The sequence below is a fragment of the Sceloporus undulatus genome, chromosome 1 (genome assembly GCF_019175285.1).
Source record: "Sceloporus undulatus isolate JIND9_A2432 ecotype Alabama chromosome 1, SceUnd_v1.1, whole genome shotgun sequence".
NCBI lineage: Eukaryota > Metazoa > Chordata > Lepidosauria > Squamata > Phrynosomatidae > Sceloporus > Sceloporus undulatus.
Window position 1 is genome coordinate 272751478 of NC_056522.1, and position 16940 is coordinate 272768417.

Genomic DNA, 16940 nt, shown 5'->3' on the forward strand with positions numbered 1-16940 from the left:
ACACTATGGGCTTTTGAGTGGTATCAGGTCCCTGAGAGAGAAGGAGTAGAGGAGGAGGTAACGTCCCTTTCAACAGAAGGAGCTTTCTTCTCCCCGGGGAAAGCAAGAGGGGCTGGAAGGGGGATTAGGGTCACTTTCTCTCCTGGATGGACTCGGGGGGGGCGGGGGTAGTTGGGACCAGGGGGAGTCTGGAGTCTGTCCGGGATGCCAAGGTCTACTAGGGCCTGACAACCGTCTCCCTCTTGTCATCCTTCCTCTCCCTCTCCCTCCTCCTTTCTCTCTCTCTCTCCGGAATTGACCGTGGATTCCACTTGTCAAAAAGGGAACAGCTTCCAGGCAGAGTGAAAGGAAGAAGCTCCTTCGCTGCTTCTGCACTTTCTGGGAAAGTTTTCTATTAAAATAGTTAAAATATATTGAGATATATATATATATATATAACACACAAACACCACACACACACACACATTATATATTATATACATAGGAAATGACTTGAAGGCCCACAACAACAACAACAAACGCAAATGATAACTTGGCAAGTAATACTATATAAGATATAAGATATATAATAGATATATATATAAAAATAGATATTAGCACCCCCCAGCATCCTTTGCTGTTGTTGTTTGTGTGGGCCTGTCAAGTCATTTTCCTATAAGTATATAATATATAATGAATGCAGATATATATAATAGATATATATATAGTAATATACAATGGTAATTTTAATACTATTTAAGTCATTTCTTATTTTTATATGTATTAATATATATGTAGTATAAATATATTAGGTTTAAATATATATATTTATTTATATGATATTTTATATTTTTATAGTATTATCTATATATGATGGACGTTAGTAGTAGTGTAGTAGAGATTCTGGTTGACCAGTATAAAAATAGCTTGTAAATATAATTGCAAAATACATTTTAATTTCAGGAACACATTTCAGATCACAATTCAAGGTCATGGTTATACCCATATCAGTTTTTCACCAACCAATGGGGGAGCAATATAGGACATTATGTTTGTATACATATAGGAAACGACTTGAAGGCACACACAACAACAACAGCAAATGATTGCTTGGCAGTAGTAGTATTTTTTTTAAGTATTAATTTAATTTATATATTACCTGCCACGCCTGTTTGTTTGCTGTTTGTTGTTGTTCGCTTCAGTGTGTTTCCGACTTCTGGCGGCCCAAGGTTTTCTTGGAAAGTTCTTGCAGAGGGGTTTGCCATTGTCAACCTCTGAGGCAGAGAGAGTGTGACTTGCCCAAGGTCCCAGGGGGTTTCCATGATCTGAACTGGGATTTGAAACCAGGACTCCCAATGTCCTAGTTCAATACTCCACTACACCAAGCTGGCTCCAAGGAAAACTTTAAATTAATTAATTAATTAATATTTTTAAAATTTTCCTTGCAGGCGTGGTGTTGTTTGACTTGAAATTAATTATATCTCACCTTTCTCCCAGTATAGGACTCAAGGCAGCGAAAAAAATTTAAAAGCTACAAGTTAAAAACAATACAGAGCATTAAAATGTAGATACAACGTTTAAAAAACAAAGAAAACATTTTTAAAAAGTTGTAAAATGTTATAATATTATAAATGTAAAATAAATTCAGAACATTATACAAAACCATACAAACCTTACACAGCATTTAAACCAAGAAACGAAAACAAAAAACCTTTTCTCCTCCTTCTTTCTTCTTCTGGTCCCCCTTCCCCCTTTTAGGCGCTTCTTGTCAGCGACCAAGGGACTTGGCAAAGTCAGTTGTATTTATAATGGCTCTCTTGTTCATAGCCATTTTTAAAAAACTGAATTCAATAGCTGCAAGCCAACACGGGGTGGGAAAATTTTTGATTCAAAACTTAATACAGCTATAGTCTTTAACATAGTTTGATTCTTTATCTTTTACAGTGCAGGTAAAATCCAATTGCAGTGATGCCTTAATGCTGGACTCATTACCAAAAGGTCATTTTGAGTTCTTGTCAGAGAGACATCTTGGTGTGTGTATGAGAGGGTTGATCCAGCTTACCTTAATATGTAAAACCGATCAGTATTTGTTTGCACACCTCTTGGGATTTTAGATATGTGTACCTATAATAAATTTGATCTGATATCTGTTGTTGTCACCTTCAAGTTATTTCCAACTTAGGGAACTTAAGGCAACCCTATCTTGCAAGATTTGTTAGAAAAAGGGTTGCCTTTGCCTTCTCCTGAGGCGAGAGGTGGCTTCCCCAAGGTGTTTTTTATGTCAAGTGGGGAATTTAACCCTGGTCTCCAGAGTCATAGTCCAGCGTCAACCTCTACTCCACACGGGTTCTCATGAGCAAGCATTTGAACCTGGTCTCCAGAGTCGTAGTCCAACTTCAAATCATACACACCATGCTGGCTTTCCGAGTAGTTGTACTTAATTTTTATATGCAACAAACATGAACCCATCCAAAATTCCACTCTACCTGTTACACCACTAGAATATGAATCAAATAATTCTTTTAAAATATTTATTTTAAGTATCATCGTTTTACCTTGAAATTATTAGATGGCTTCCAGCAAATTATTATTATTATTATTATTATTATTATTATTATTATTGGTCTGTACTTTCTATGGAATTCTGTTCTTTAATTCCCACCCTCCCTCTTTCACTAGAGTTACATTAAGGTGTTTAGGTTAGTCCCTCTGCACACAATAGGAAAAAAGATTAGACTTTTGGTCTTGTATAGCTTAGAATGAAACAGATGTTAAAGTCAGTTTTTAAAAAAATTCTCTGAAAAAGAGAAACTGTTGTAAAAATAAACGTTTGAGAATATTAAGCTTTTTATACTATACTAATAAGCCATTATATTTCTTTTTTAATTGTAATAAAAAGCTGTGCATACTTGTGGGAGTATTGACTGTCATTCGTACCTGTTAACTATCACCAGGGCTGGGCAGCACAGACAGTCTGCAGGCATATGTATATAACATAGTAGTTATGGTCTTGTACTTGTACTTGTAACCGTTTTATATCTGAGATAGATGCACAAGTCATTCTGGGACCAATTTGATTAAATAAACTTCTCTCCCCACAGTCCCAATAATGAGTAACGCTGGTGCTCCTAAGGAACAATCTATTTGAAATCTTGCTTCATTAACTTCAGATGCTGGGAACACTGTTGGGACTAAATTAATTTTAAGTATATTGACAGTAATAGCCACAGTAGTTAGTAAAACAACAAACAAAATAGTGAATGAATCTGTAATATAACCTACAATCTATCTTTCTTTATTAATGATAAAAGTAGAAGCATGGACACTCATGTTCTGTGTGAATGGTCAGATGTACACTGTTGTGTTTTAAAACAGTTTATATAATAGAAGCATGTGAGTTGGAAGCGTCCAGTTTCAAACCACTGGCCATACGGAATACACATTCAAAGTGCTCTCGACAGATGGCCATCCATCCATATGGTTGGATGCCCAGCTTTTTAGTCTGTCAGCAATAATACTGCCAGGTTCAATCACTTAACATGCTCCTTGCTCTCTCTGGTCCTCCATTGTCACCCCTTCTGCGGTTCGGAAGCATCCCATAGCCTTCTGGAGCAGGTTTTAGGGCAGGGGTCGGCAACTTATGGCCCGTGGGCCGGATCCGCCCGCGGAGACCATGGGACAGCCCCAGCCCGGCCTGAACCACGATTGGCGCGATCGCCGGGGCTCTTCTCCTCTCCCCGCCCATGTGGGGAGGCCTCGGCCTTCCCACAGTGTGTGGGAGAGGCTCTGGGCCGCGGCAAACTGCCGATTGGCGAGAGCGCGGTGGATCCCTCCTCCCCGCCCTGTGGGGAGGCCTCAGCCTTCCCACAGGGCGGGGAGAGGCTCTGGGGCCGCCGGGTGACGCCACCTCCTCATAGGCTCCCGCCCCTCTCTGCCTTCTCCGCCCTGCCCCCAGGCCAGCACGGGGGCATGAAGGAGGGGGAGGAGGAGGAGAAGGGGGAACAGAAGCGGAGGAGGAGGGGGGAACAGGAGGAGGAAGGAGATGGTGTGTGGCCATCCTCTGGCTACAGTGGTTTTTTATTTTTTTTTTTGGTGCTTTTAATGCTAACAATTCGCCCTTGTTTTTTGACATGTTAGTTGTGGTGTGATGGTGATGATGATGATGATGATGTGATGTGATGATGATGATGATGGGTGATGATGATGATATGAGTCGGCTTCAGAGGCATGCAGGCACTGTTTAGAGCCGAGAGAGTGTCACCTTCCAAAGTGTTTTTTTGGTGCTTTTAATGCTAAAGTCTCCCTTGTTTTTGACAATGAGTGTGATGATGATGAGGTGATGATGACGATATGAGTCAGCTGAGAGCAGGCAGGCACTGTTTTCAGCAGCTGAGAGAGTGTGACTTTCAAGTGCCATTTCGTGTGTGTTTTTGGTTTTAATGTTGATATTGAGTATCAGCAAGCCTCTGGGGCATGGCCGTGTAAATTGGCTGTGATTTTTACAAACTCATGCACAGTGAAGAAAAACCAAAGTCCCTTGACAAGTAAAACACTTCTGAGAAGTATAGTTGGTGCAAGAAACATGAAACAGCAATCACTTCTACTTGTGAAACCACCTGGACATAGAATCATGATATAGAATCATAGAGTTGGAAGAAGACCACTAGGGCCATCCAGTCCCACCCTGCCATGCAGGAAACCAAATCAAAGCATCCTGACAGATGGCCATCCAGCCGTCTGTTTAAAAGAAGACCCCAAGGAAGGAGACTCGATAACCTCCAGGGATGCATTCCCTGTCGAACAGCCATTACGTGCAGGAGTTCCTCCTAATGTAGTGGAATCTCTTTTCCTGTAGCTGCATCCATGGTTCCGGGTCCTGTTCTCTGGAGCAGCAGAAAACAACGTGCTCCCTCCTCAATATGACACTTCAAATATAAAACAGGCTAATCATATCACCTCTTAACCTTCTTTTCTCCAGGCTAAACATCCCCAGCTCCCTAAGTCGTTCCTCATAGGGCATGGTTTCCAGACCCTTACCATTTTTGTCGCCCCTTTGGACACGCTCCAGTTTCTCATGTCCTTTCTGAATTGTGGTGCCCAGAACTGGACACAATTTCTAGGTGGGGCCTGACCAGAGCAGAATACGTGGCACTATTACTTCTCTTGATCTAGACACTTACTTCTATTGATGCAGCCTAAAATAGCATTGGCCTTTTAGCTGCCGCATCACACTGTTCACTCATGTTCAACTTGTGGTCTACTTGGACTCCTAGATCCTTTCACACATGACTAGTTCATTAGCGCGGTGTCACCCATCCTATATCTTGCATTTTATTTTTCTCGCCCTAAGTGCAATACCTTACATTTCTCTGTTTTGAATTTCATTTTGTTAGCTTTGGCCCAGCTTTCTAGTCTATTCAGGTCATTTTGAATCTTGATCCTGTCCTCTGGGGTATTAGCTATTCCCCTATTTGGTGTCATCTGCAAATTTGATAGTATAGCTCCCATTTCTGTCATCCAGGCGCTTGATAAAGATGTTGAATAGCACTGGGCCCAGGACAGAGCCCCTTGGGTGCGGCCGGTCACCAATTACGATCCATGTAACAGTTGCCTTGTCTAGCCCACATTTTACAAGCTTTTTTGCAAGAAATATGGGAAACCTGTCAAAGGCCTTACTAAATCAAGATATACTAATTCCAAAGCATTCCCTTTCATCATCACCAAGCTGGTAATTTTATTCAAAGAAGAGATAGGTTTGTCTGGCATGACTTGTTTCTCTGAAACCCATGTTGACTTTTTGTGATGATGGCATTGCGTTCTAGATGTTTCACAGACTCTCTGTTTAATGACTGCTCCAGAATCTTTCCTAGTACTGATGCGAACAACTGGACGATAATTGTTGGAGCCTCTTTTTTCCCCCCTTTTTGAAGATGGGGAAACAGTTTGCCCTCCCCAGTCTGCTGGGATCTCTCCTGTTTTTCCAGTAGTTTTCAAAGATTATTGCCAATGGCTCCGAGATTACATTTGCCAGTTCTTTTTAATACCCTGATGGAGTTCATGCTGGGTCCCGGAGAGCTTAATTCTTTAGATTAACAAGGTGTTCCTCTACTAGCTCTTTACTTTTTTTGTGCGGTAATTTCCCCTATTCTGTGTCCTCTGCTCCATTATCCGCAGGTTTGAGCACCCTTTTTCTTTTTCTGAGAAGACTGAGGCAAGAAGGTGTTGAGTAATTCTGCCTTTTCTCGTCTTCTGTTAGCATTTTGCCATCTTCTCCACGCAGTGGCCCTACCGTTTCCTTCTTTTCTTGTTGCTGCGGAAATTCCAAAAAGCCCTTTTTTTATTTGTTTTTTTTCTTAACCTCGTCCAGCAAGCTGAGTTTGTTCTGCGCTTTAGCTTTTCTGACTTTAACCCCTACACATGCCTCCTGCTATTTCTTTGAATTCGTTTTGTGATTTCCCCCTTTTTTTTCCATTTCTTATACAGGTGTTCCTTTCAAATTTAGCTCGGTTGGAAAGTTCTTAGTATCCTCCTGGTGTTTCTTGAGACACCTCCCGTTTTTTTCTTTCTCACTGGAACTGTTTTGAAATTGTGCCTTCAGTATCTCTCTTTTGAGAAACTCCCATCGTCCTGAACTCCTGTTATTGTTTTAGTATTTCTGACCATGGAATCGCTCTCATCCTTCTCTAGTTTACTGAAATCCGCTCTCCTAAAGTCTAGGATGCTGTCTGACTATGCCTGGTTCTCCTTCCAGTGTATTACAAACTCCAGGAGAACATGGTCACTTCCACCTAATGATCCCACCACTTGCACCCCATTAACCAAGTCTCCGTGTTTGGTTAGGATCGAGATCAAAATAGCTGATCCCCTTGTTGCCTCTTCCACCTTTTGGACCATGAAAGTGTCTTCCAGGCAAGTGAGGAATTTGCTAGACCTGTGAGGATTTTGCCGAGTTTGACTGTCCAGCAAATATCAGAGAGTGTGAGTCGCCCATCACTACTACATCTCTCTTTTCTGACTGTGTGTGGTCATCTGTTCGAGAAAGATATCATCCATCCATCTGACTTGGGGGTGCTGTAGTAGACCCCACCGTAAATCCTTGTTTGTTTCTCTCCCCTTTGATTCTTATCCAGATGCTCTCCACTGGCTTCCATGAGTTGATGTCCAGGATCGTCTTCACTGGTGTAAATATTGTGAATATAGTGCTATTCCTCCGTCCTTTCCTGTTTGGGCCTATTCTCGTTAATAAGGTTATCCCCTCTATTTCCACATGTCCATCAGGAGACTCAGCCCACCAGGTTTCAGTGAGGCCTAATTATCATTTTGGCTTTGTTGTACGAGGAGTTCGAGTTCATCTTGCTTATTTCCCATGCTCTGTGCATTAGTGTAGAGACCATCGCGAGCCATGGTTCCCTTTTACTTGCTGCTGTGCAAGTTGTTTTTGCCTCTATGTTGGGTCCTTGCATGTTTGCCTGTGTCTCCTCTATGTCAGTTTGACTATTTTCGCCATCCTTTCGCTCTTAATATTGCCTCCCTTTCCCCTCGGAACTCAGTTTTAAAGCTCTCCTGATCAAGTTTCTTGAGACGTGTTGGCAAAAACAGTTTCTTCCAACTGGTTGATGATGCACCCGCTGGTTGGCAAGAAGTCCCTCCTCATGGAACCCCGCGCCCATGATCGAAAGAATCCAAATCTTCTCGCGGGGCACCATCTGCGAAGCCAGTTGTTTTCACATCCGCGATTTTCTCTCCCTTCCTGGACCATGCCCTTCAACTGGCGAAAGACGAGATGACAACCTGTACATCCATTCCGTTTCAGCTTCCTACCAGAGGCTCGTAATCCCTTTTGGATGTTCTGAATGCTGTGTCTTGCAGTATCATTAGTTTCCACGTGGACCAAAAGGATAGCGCATGTTGTAAAACCATGTTCAGTGTGAACACAAAGAGTTTTGGTTCTGCAATAGCCTTGATTAAATATGCAAGAGATTGCCATGTTAAGTAAGCCATGTAAATGCCCAATGTGCTTAGTGTGTGTTTTGGAATTGTGTGTGTGTGTATTGGGGGGGGGGTTGCCCAGAAGGGGAAGTCCATTTCTGCCCTCTGTGCCCTCATGGCCTTCAGATACAAGGGCTGGAGGTGTGGTTGTTTGTTGTGTGCCTTCAAGTCTTTTCCCTGACTTATTATGAACGATCCTTTTGCAAAGTTTTTTTCAGAGGTGGTGGTGGGTTTTGCCAGTGCCTTCCTTGAGGCTGAGAGCGTGTGACTTGCCCCCCTGGCAAGTTTGGGTTTGTTGCGGTGTGTGTCCCTTCCAAGTTGTTATGTGGCTTCTGTGGGGTTTTTCTGGGCAGTTTCTTTAAAGGGGGTGGGGATGCCATTGCCATCCTCTGAGGGTGGAGAGAGTGTGACAGTGCCCGGCAAAAAAAGAAGAAGGAAAGAAGGAAAGAAGTAGTAGTTAATTTTTGCAAACCTCTCCTTCCTATAAAGTCGTGTGTGCAGAAGAGGCAGGAGGAGGTTCTTTTGCAGAACTGCAAGGCTGCAGAAGGAAGAGAAAGAAAAAAGAGAGAGGTGGCATAACGACTGGTTTGGTTTTTACTTCAATATGAATGTATGCAGTGTAATTGTATGGAATTGTTTTTTATATTTTATTTATTTATTTAAAATATATGTTATTATTTATTTTTTGGCTTGGCCCCCACAGTTGTTGAGGGACAGCAACCCGGCCCCGGCTCAAAAAGGTTGCCCTCCTCTGTTGGAGGGTACAAAGGGGAACTGCAATGGAAAGGAAACACCTTCTTTCAGGTGGTAGACAACCCCTCTGAAATTAAAAGTTTACTATAGGCTTTTGCAGACAAGGTCTCGTAAGAAAATAATCATATAATGTTAATTAATCTTATTTTACCAGAGTTAAATTGTGTAATTATTAGTATTCTGTTTTCATGTATTGAATTGAAATAGATATTTGTGTTGCCCATTAGTCAATGTAACTAGTTACATTGGTTAATGGAGCTAACAATGACTTAAGTCATCAGGCCAGCTATATATTCTGATTGGGTCTACACAGAATAACAACATAGTAAACAACCTGGAAACATAGTTTAGCCTAACTTCCCTGCCTGATGACGAAGTCACATTCTGAAGTAAGGTGTTCTTTTTCCTTGAGTTTGCCTGGTGTGGGAAGCAACTGGGGACTGGAACAGTGCTTGTGAAATGGTGTGGGTTGTGCGCTTTGATGGAGAGGAGGTCGCAGAATGTCTCCTCTTGAATGACAAACATTTAGATAGTGTCATGATATATGATCCTATTCGGTTTATGTGTTTGTCTGTCTGCTAGAAGTGCCAGGCAGTATGTAGTACCACATTGGTTTATATCCTTCTGATTTAATGATGCGCAATCATATGTGCCATTCAGAAGTGGCTAATATTTCTTATTCTTATAAATGTTTCTCTTCTATACTATGGTGGGATTTTTTCTTGGTTTTATGTCTGCATCATACATTGCTGGGGATACGTTTAAATCTGTTCTTTATACAGAGTTTTTTGTTTTGTTTTGCAGTAAGCATGAAGATTAATGAGATAAATGACTGGGTTTCGGTTCAAATATTCAGGATGTGTCTGTGTTGGCAGATCACTTTCCTTTTGTATTGTCTTGTGTTGGGTTTGTGTTGGCTTGCATACTTTTGTGGGTGGGTCTAGCATGTGTTTTCCTTCCTAGTGAGCTTTGTCTTGGTCTCCACTGGCCTTGGGGTCTTCTGTACTTGGGTCGTGGGTGCACTTGAATAGTCATAGCACATGTACGTGGGATGTGATTATGTCAGGTTATTAGGCCGCTGTCCAGTAGTGTTGCTGTCAAGGTTCTTTAAAGGTGGGGGGGGGGAGTATGCTATGACACCGTGACCAGTATTCCTGTCGTGTTCACTTGTTGTACATGTCATCTCTATGCAGTTTTATTATGAAACTGACATTGTTTTTGGGGTATGGGGTGTTTCCTGCACGTGCTAGTTTGACTAGATTTCAAGGATTGATCTTGCGATCTTCTACAGTGCTTTGGATTTCATAAATGTTTATATATAAAGTTAGCTAGCCAGCTAGGTAGCGTTGAGGTCAATAGTTATATTATCATGGAATGGTGATCGTGTGTATATACCACAGAGAGCTGGGGAAGTTACTTTTTGAATTGATGTTCACTGTGGTTGTTTTGTTGTTTGTTGTGGTGCCTTCAGTCTTTTCAGATTATGGGGTGACCCTATCATGGGGTTTTCTTGACAAGTCGTATTCAAGGGGGTTTTGGCCTGTGCGGTCCTCTGATGGCTGAAGAGTAGTATGGCTAGCCCAAGGGCAACTCAGTGGGTTTGCGAGTATAGCCAACCAGGATTCTATCCTGGTCTCCAGAGTCCTAGTCCATTGCTGAAACCACTACACAGGATTTGCTCACTTGCGCATTAGTTGACAAGTTTACGGCGGGGGGGGGGGGGGGGGGGGGGGGGGGGGGGGGGGGGGGGGGGGGGTCGGGGGGGGGGGGGGGGGGGGGGGGGGGGGGGGGGGGGGGGGGGGGGGGGGGGGGGGGGGGGGGGGGGGGGGTGGGGGGGGGGGGGGGGGGGGGGGGGGTAACCTATAGAGGTAGTTTTAAAAGAGCCAGCTGTGGTGGTTGGGTTTGATGCGTGTGGTCTGCAGCTCTAGAGACGCAGGATTCAAATCCCCACTCTACCACAGAAATGGCACTGTGGTGGCCCGTGAGAAAGTCACACTGTGTCTAGCCTGCAGGGGGTAGGGAAGGTAAACCCTCTCTGAACAATGCTTTGCCAAAAAATCCATTGATGAGGATCATCGTAGGGTCGGCCATAAGTCAGAAATGACTTAAAGGAAAACAACAATAGTAGAGATGAGTTATCAAGATGCTGAATTTAATTTGGGTGGTATTAAGGCACTTTGGATAGCTCTTTTAGATTTGTGTGCTAAGACTGTTAGTGGGATGTATCACGTCACATCTCTCAGCCACAGAGCGTGACATAGGCAACCCCCACCTGAATAAACTTGCCAGAAACCCTGATTGTCGGTTTTCACCTGTGGGTCTCCATAATTCAAATTACTTGGAGGCACACACAACAACAACAAAGTTTATCACACCACGTGACATCGGAGTTGCAACTTCGATTGCCGTGTTTTTGTAATAAGTGTGGCTGGAAACACATTTAGAAATGATTGTCAGTGATGTACTTTGAATATTTGTGACTGTTCTAGGTTCTTGATAGATTTGTTGGCGTGAGGGGTTGTACAGATCGGAGGGAAAGGCCAGCCTGGGGGTGGAGTCGGGGTGTGGGCATCCACATGATGCACACCCTAACGTCACCCCAGGTCTGACTCGACGCCTTGCACCACACGACATGGTGGGCGGTGTTCACGGCACGTCCTCCGGCGCTGCATCTGCAGGATGACGCAGTGCCAAGGAGCAGTGAAAGCCATGGCGCTAGCAGTCGTATGGTGGCTTTCTGGGGGGCAAAAAGGATCCACTGTTTGTCAGTTGCCTTTTTATGTCGGGAGGCAGAGATTGGGACTGGGGCATGTAGCCGAGAGTGGGGCTGCGGTGCGTAGAAGGAGCAGTCTATCAGCCCCTCAGACTCTTGGAACCAGGAAACGTCACAGGGTGAACTTTGGGGCAAGTGACATTCTCCTAGCTTCACAGGAAGCCATGACAAACCTACTTTGAATTATCGTGTCAAGAAAACCTAGAATAGGTTCATCATAAGTGAGCTGACTTAACAACAGTCATAGTGTCTCGTGCTGTTTTATTTAGCAAATCAACTAATATAGAATGGGGTTGGTGGAGGCCTTAGATATACAACAGTTATATAAACCCCATCAGCCAGTTGTGAGGATGTTGCTATGCACTTTGGTGTGATAAATCATCAGTCCCTTTGGACTTAGATTGCTGTAGTTTGATATAGTCGTCTGTTGGTGTTAACCTTGCCCCGCATGCTTTGTCGCGCGTTATTGTATAGTGTTTTTCAATTTTGTGAAGCTGAGGATGTGGACGTGCGTCCTTGGAGACTGAGAGCACCGCATGCATATTGGATCCATGCCCTTTTGTTCTGGCTGCTGAAAGCAGCCTGAGAGGACCAGTTGATTGGATAAGGGAAGTAGCGAATGCCTCACTAAGAGGCAGATTTCCAGTCTTTTCGTAAAAGAGGCTGTATTCTTATTAGTTTGATTTGCTAATGAAACAGCAAGTACCTTGGCTTGTTGGTTAAGTCAGCTCTTAAGTAGTCAGCCTTGTAGTTGGGAAAATCCTCGCTTGAACCGAGAATATTGGAGAACTATTGGCAGTCGCTTTTGTGAGATGCAAGGTATTGGAGTGTGTGATGGGGGCCTCCAACGTCCAGGGCATTCCTGGATTATGCTGATCCATTTCAGTCGTGGTGTCGGCCGGCCTGGAAGCCTTGGGTATGACCTGTGCAGAATGAGAAGGGGTTAGGGTTAGGGTTTATTGGGCCAGTGTGGTGGTAGTGGTTTGATCATTGACTTTATTTGATGTTTGGAGAACGGGTTGGTAATCCACTGGGTGGCCTTGGGAAGGTCAAAGTCTCTCAGCCTCATGAGGATGGCAAGCCGCTCGTTGAACAAACATGCAAGAAAACCCCAGTGATAATGTGTTTTTAGGGTTGCTAAAACTTGGAATGACTTCAAGGCAGCAGAACAAACAAAAGATCAGGGTAGTGTGCCCTGTGTTGGTTTTGCGCTGGACCTCTCAGTTGGCTTGCAGTACTGTTGACCTGTGTATCCTTTGGGTTGTCTCTCTGAGATGGGGATCTGGAGGAGTGTTGTTACATTGGCTCCGGTTTTCTTTGAGGTAGAAACAATAAGGTGGTCTTCGGAGATGCCTGGTTTCAACATCTGACCACTATGCCTGCAGTGTACGGTCAGTGGTATGGTACTGTTGGGCCTGCTGTATGTTACTGCAAGCCACTGAGAGATCTCATGCAGAGTTTGGGGGTTTCGGTATCATCAGTGTGCTGATGACATGAAGTCTGTCTCTTGTGTTTTTATCAGATTCCAAGAAGCTGGGGTTTTGTTGTTTGTTTTTTTGTTTTTTACTAACCATTGTATGGCTGGTCAGTAATGGGCTGGATGAGGGATGAACAAATTGAACTTAATCAGAAGCTGGTGCTACTAGTCCAGTCAGAGGCAGATCGGTGAGAAGGAGTGCTGGGTTACTTTCCCTGAAATTCAGGTTCACAGAATGGGTGGTGGTCCTGGACTTGGATCTGCGGCGCTGGTGCCTGGTTTTGCTGTTGGCCATGAGTGCATTTGCACAGTTATACTGATTGCACTATTGGGTGCCGTTCCTTGAAAGTCCAATCTAGTCTATGTGGGACACATGGCTTGATTACTCCATTTGGACTAGTGTGAAGTGCATTCTATAGAGCTGGCTTTGGAATTGTTCAGAAATGTCAGCAGGGGTCAAAATGCGTTGGCTAGGTTCACCTGGGCTGGGATGCGTAATGCAGTGTTGTAGTGACACTGTTAGTGTGTGTGCTTTGAATCCCATTTGGTTGGAGAAGGTGGGATATCATCCATAAATAGATAATATAATAAAGTAAATCGTCCTCGTTCTTCAGATTAAGGAAAGTGTTTTTTAAAAAACATGTGCTATCAAATAATTAGTTGTGTTGTTGTATACATGTTCAATGAGTGAATGTAGGAAGATTGCTAAATGATTCTGCCCAGTGAGATTGTAAAGTGGTTTGATTTTAGTGTAAGTCACATATTTCATCTACAGAAGAGTAAGTTCGTATTTGAATTGCAGGTAGACTGGTTACGTTTTGTTTAAAGATGGTTGATTCATGAGTCTAAATTGTGGCAATGGCTACTGTGGCATAGTTGTAGTCATTTAGGCAGTTGGCATCACTGAGGGGTTGTGTGTGGGTTGGAGGTGCCTGATTATGGCACCCTGAAGTTACATCACATTTTTGCAATATGACTGGAATGCATCAGCACAATGATACAGAGCCTAGAAGGCTGTATTTGGGGCGTATCAGTGTCCCAGAATTCCCCTGTAACGGGATTCTGGGCAACATAATTTCCAAAATTGAATTGCTGAAGCTATAAATGTGTTTGCTCCTCAAAAGCCCGGATGATATTATCTTTCTTTTTTTTAATATATGCCTCCTACTTTTGAAGCTTTCTCTTTGTTGTATGGGCTTTCCAACTCCCATTTTTGTTGCCTTTTTCGTCTCCCTTGTATGGGCCTGTGACCAAGAGTCGATCTGGACTAGGTGGAACAACATCTCTTTTAAGGTTACTCAGAACTTGGAAGGTTTTTGCTTTTTATAACTAGAACTGTTAGAATCTCCTAAATCAGTATTTGGGAATTTAGGATGTATCCAAAAGATTTTTTCCAAGGTCTCTGAGATAAGGGCAGTCTTCTTTCTTCTTAAATTATGGTAGTAACAGTTTAGTTTGTGTAATTAAATATAGCAAAAAATATCTTTTATTTGTAGAGGTAATTGAAGTTCATTTGGTTTGAAGGACGACAGATGAAAAGGCACTTGTGCTACATGATATATGTGGGACCTGTAGTTTTATTTATTTATTTTAGAAAGTTTGGCAAAGTGAAAGTCTTGAATCTGATACGTAGTTTAAGTGGCCGGGTGACAGAGAGTGGAGAAGAATACAGCCGTAGCGCGAAGCTCTGTGGAGGTATCAGAGCTAGAGTGAGTAATGCCAGTTTATTGTCACTGTGTTGATCAGAAGGATGCGATGTTTTAGTTAAAGCTTCTGAATGCTAAAATTAACTGGTGTTTGAGACCATATTTCTGTTACGATGGTCATGTGCTACATTGTGATGGCCAAAAGGTTTCTGAAAATATTTATTCACATTTAGGCCATTATCATGGTAAGAATAATATAGGAGAACAGTTTGCATGGCAGTATGAATGGCTATATTTCATGGGCATAATTCAACACAGGAAAAATATATATGTTAAAGGCTTTTGTTAGAACTGTTTTATTTTTAAAACTTTTAAAATTGGCTGGGCTTAGGAGGAAAGACAAGAAGCTCCGTCTTGGACATGTTGAGCTTCAAACGCCGATGGCGCATCCACTGTGAGACAGCTGTGAGACGTGATGAAACTTGCTGTTCAAGCCTTGGAGAAAGGTCGGGGGTGGAAAAATACAACTGGGTGTCATTGGCATACAGATGGTAGGAAAAACCAAAAGAGCTAATGAGTTTACCTAAGGACAGTGTGTAGAGAGAAAACAGAAGGGGACCCGGAACAGAGCCCTGGGGAACTCCAACAGATAAGGGAACAGGAGAAGAAGTCTGACCGCCAGCAACCACTGCAAAAGATCTGCCAGACAAATAAGATCGAAACCAGTCGAGAACAGAGTCTGAGAACCCAAGGTCAGAAAGTATATCAACTGGAAGAGAGTGATCAACAGTGTCAAAGGCTGCAGACGGATCAAGAAGGATGACAACAGAGTAAAGGCCATTTGCCTTGGCCAGTAAAAGATTGTTTGAGATCTTGGTGAGGGCTGTCTCTGTAGAATGCCGTGGGCAGAAGCCAGACTGAAAGGGATCAAGAATGGAGTTGGCTTCAAGAAATTCAAGACAGCGAGAATAAACAACCCGATCCAAAACCTTAGAAAGAAAGGGAAGAAGAGAAAGCTAGACAAAGAAGAGGGGTCAAGAGAAGGTTTTTTCAGAATAGGGGAAATGAGAGCATGTTTGAAGTCTGAAGGGAAGGAGCCTATAGAGAGAGAGAGATTGAAGATATGGAGAAGCGAGGGCAGAAAGAAGGAGCTATAGAGATTAGAAGGTGTAGTGGTTTGAGCACTGCACTATGACTCTGAAGACCAGGGTTCAGGTTCCAGCTTGGTCATGTAAACCCTGACCTTGGGCAAGTCACATGCTCTCAGCCTCAGGGGATGAAAATGGCAAACTCTCTCTAAAGAAACTTGTCAAGAAAACCCTCTGTTAAGTTCACTTTAGGGTTTCCATAATTTGGAAACAACTTGATGGTACACCTAAACAGCATATAGGACTGATCTGCTATAAAATATTTTTAACAACTAGTATCAATTTCTGAGATATTGAATCTTACCCCTAATATCCAGCCCTTGATCCTATCCTTTCCATGCTCACTAATCACTTCTGTTCTTGCTTTTTGCTTTCCCATGCAAGGCAAAATTTTAGCAGTCTGATGGGCCATTAGTGTTGGTATAAACAAACAAGTGATACAGTTTTATACAAGCATGTAAAGGCTTCCTGCCAGTTCTAAATGGAAGTATTCATCATTGGACAAGCATATGCATTTGTTCCAAAGGTTATGTCACATCGTTCATGAATTAGCTCAGTTCATCAGAATGGCAAATTAGATCAGTCACAATATGTGAGCTAATTAGGAAAATGGGAACAATAACTAGAGGTTCCTGTACCTTAAATGATTTAGAAATTAGGGCTGTGGTTCAAAACCCATTTTAAAGTAGCTTAACCTCAAAGGAGTTCAAGCCAGGTTATGTACAATGCATGTATGGTTACCCAGGTGTTTAATGTTGCTCATATTGGTCCTATTTTGTTTCAATGTATGTTGTGTGAATAATCAGTAATTTTTTTTCCTTTTAGAGTGGAAGGCTGTGTTCCCATGTGTCCTTTGAATATGGTTCTGGATGAAGTCACTCAAAGATGTGTCTACTTCCTAGACTGTATGTTAAGCACATTTTGTTTATTACCTTGTGTCTCAAGGTGTCATTTCAAATTTATACATGGGAATGAAGTCTAATAGCATGTTCCCCAGGATTGTAATCCTTCCTAATATTTTGTACATTTGCACATGAGCCTAATTAGGCCCTGTTCTTACATCTTCCTGGCCATCTCAACTCATCTACTAATTTTGCTCCATTCTGGTTTGGGTCAAACAGTGGCTTTCTAAAGGGTCTGGGAGAAAAAACCTGTATGATGATCCCTGTGATGAA

General features: G+C 42.8%; 1 protein-coding gene across 1 annotated transcript in view; it reads left to right on the forward strand.

The window, feature by feature from the left end:
• USH1C (USH1 protein network component harmonin) overlaps positions 1 to 16940 on the forward strand; it is a 185591-nt gene that overhangs the window by 210 nt on the left and 168441 nt on the right. The gene's annotated exons all lie outside the window — the stretch shown is intronic.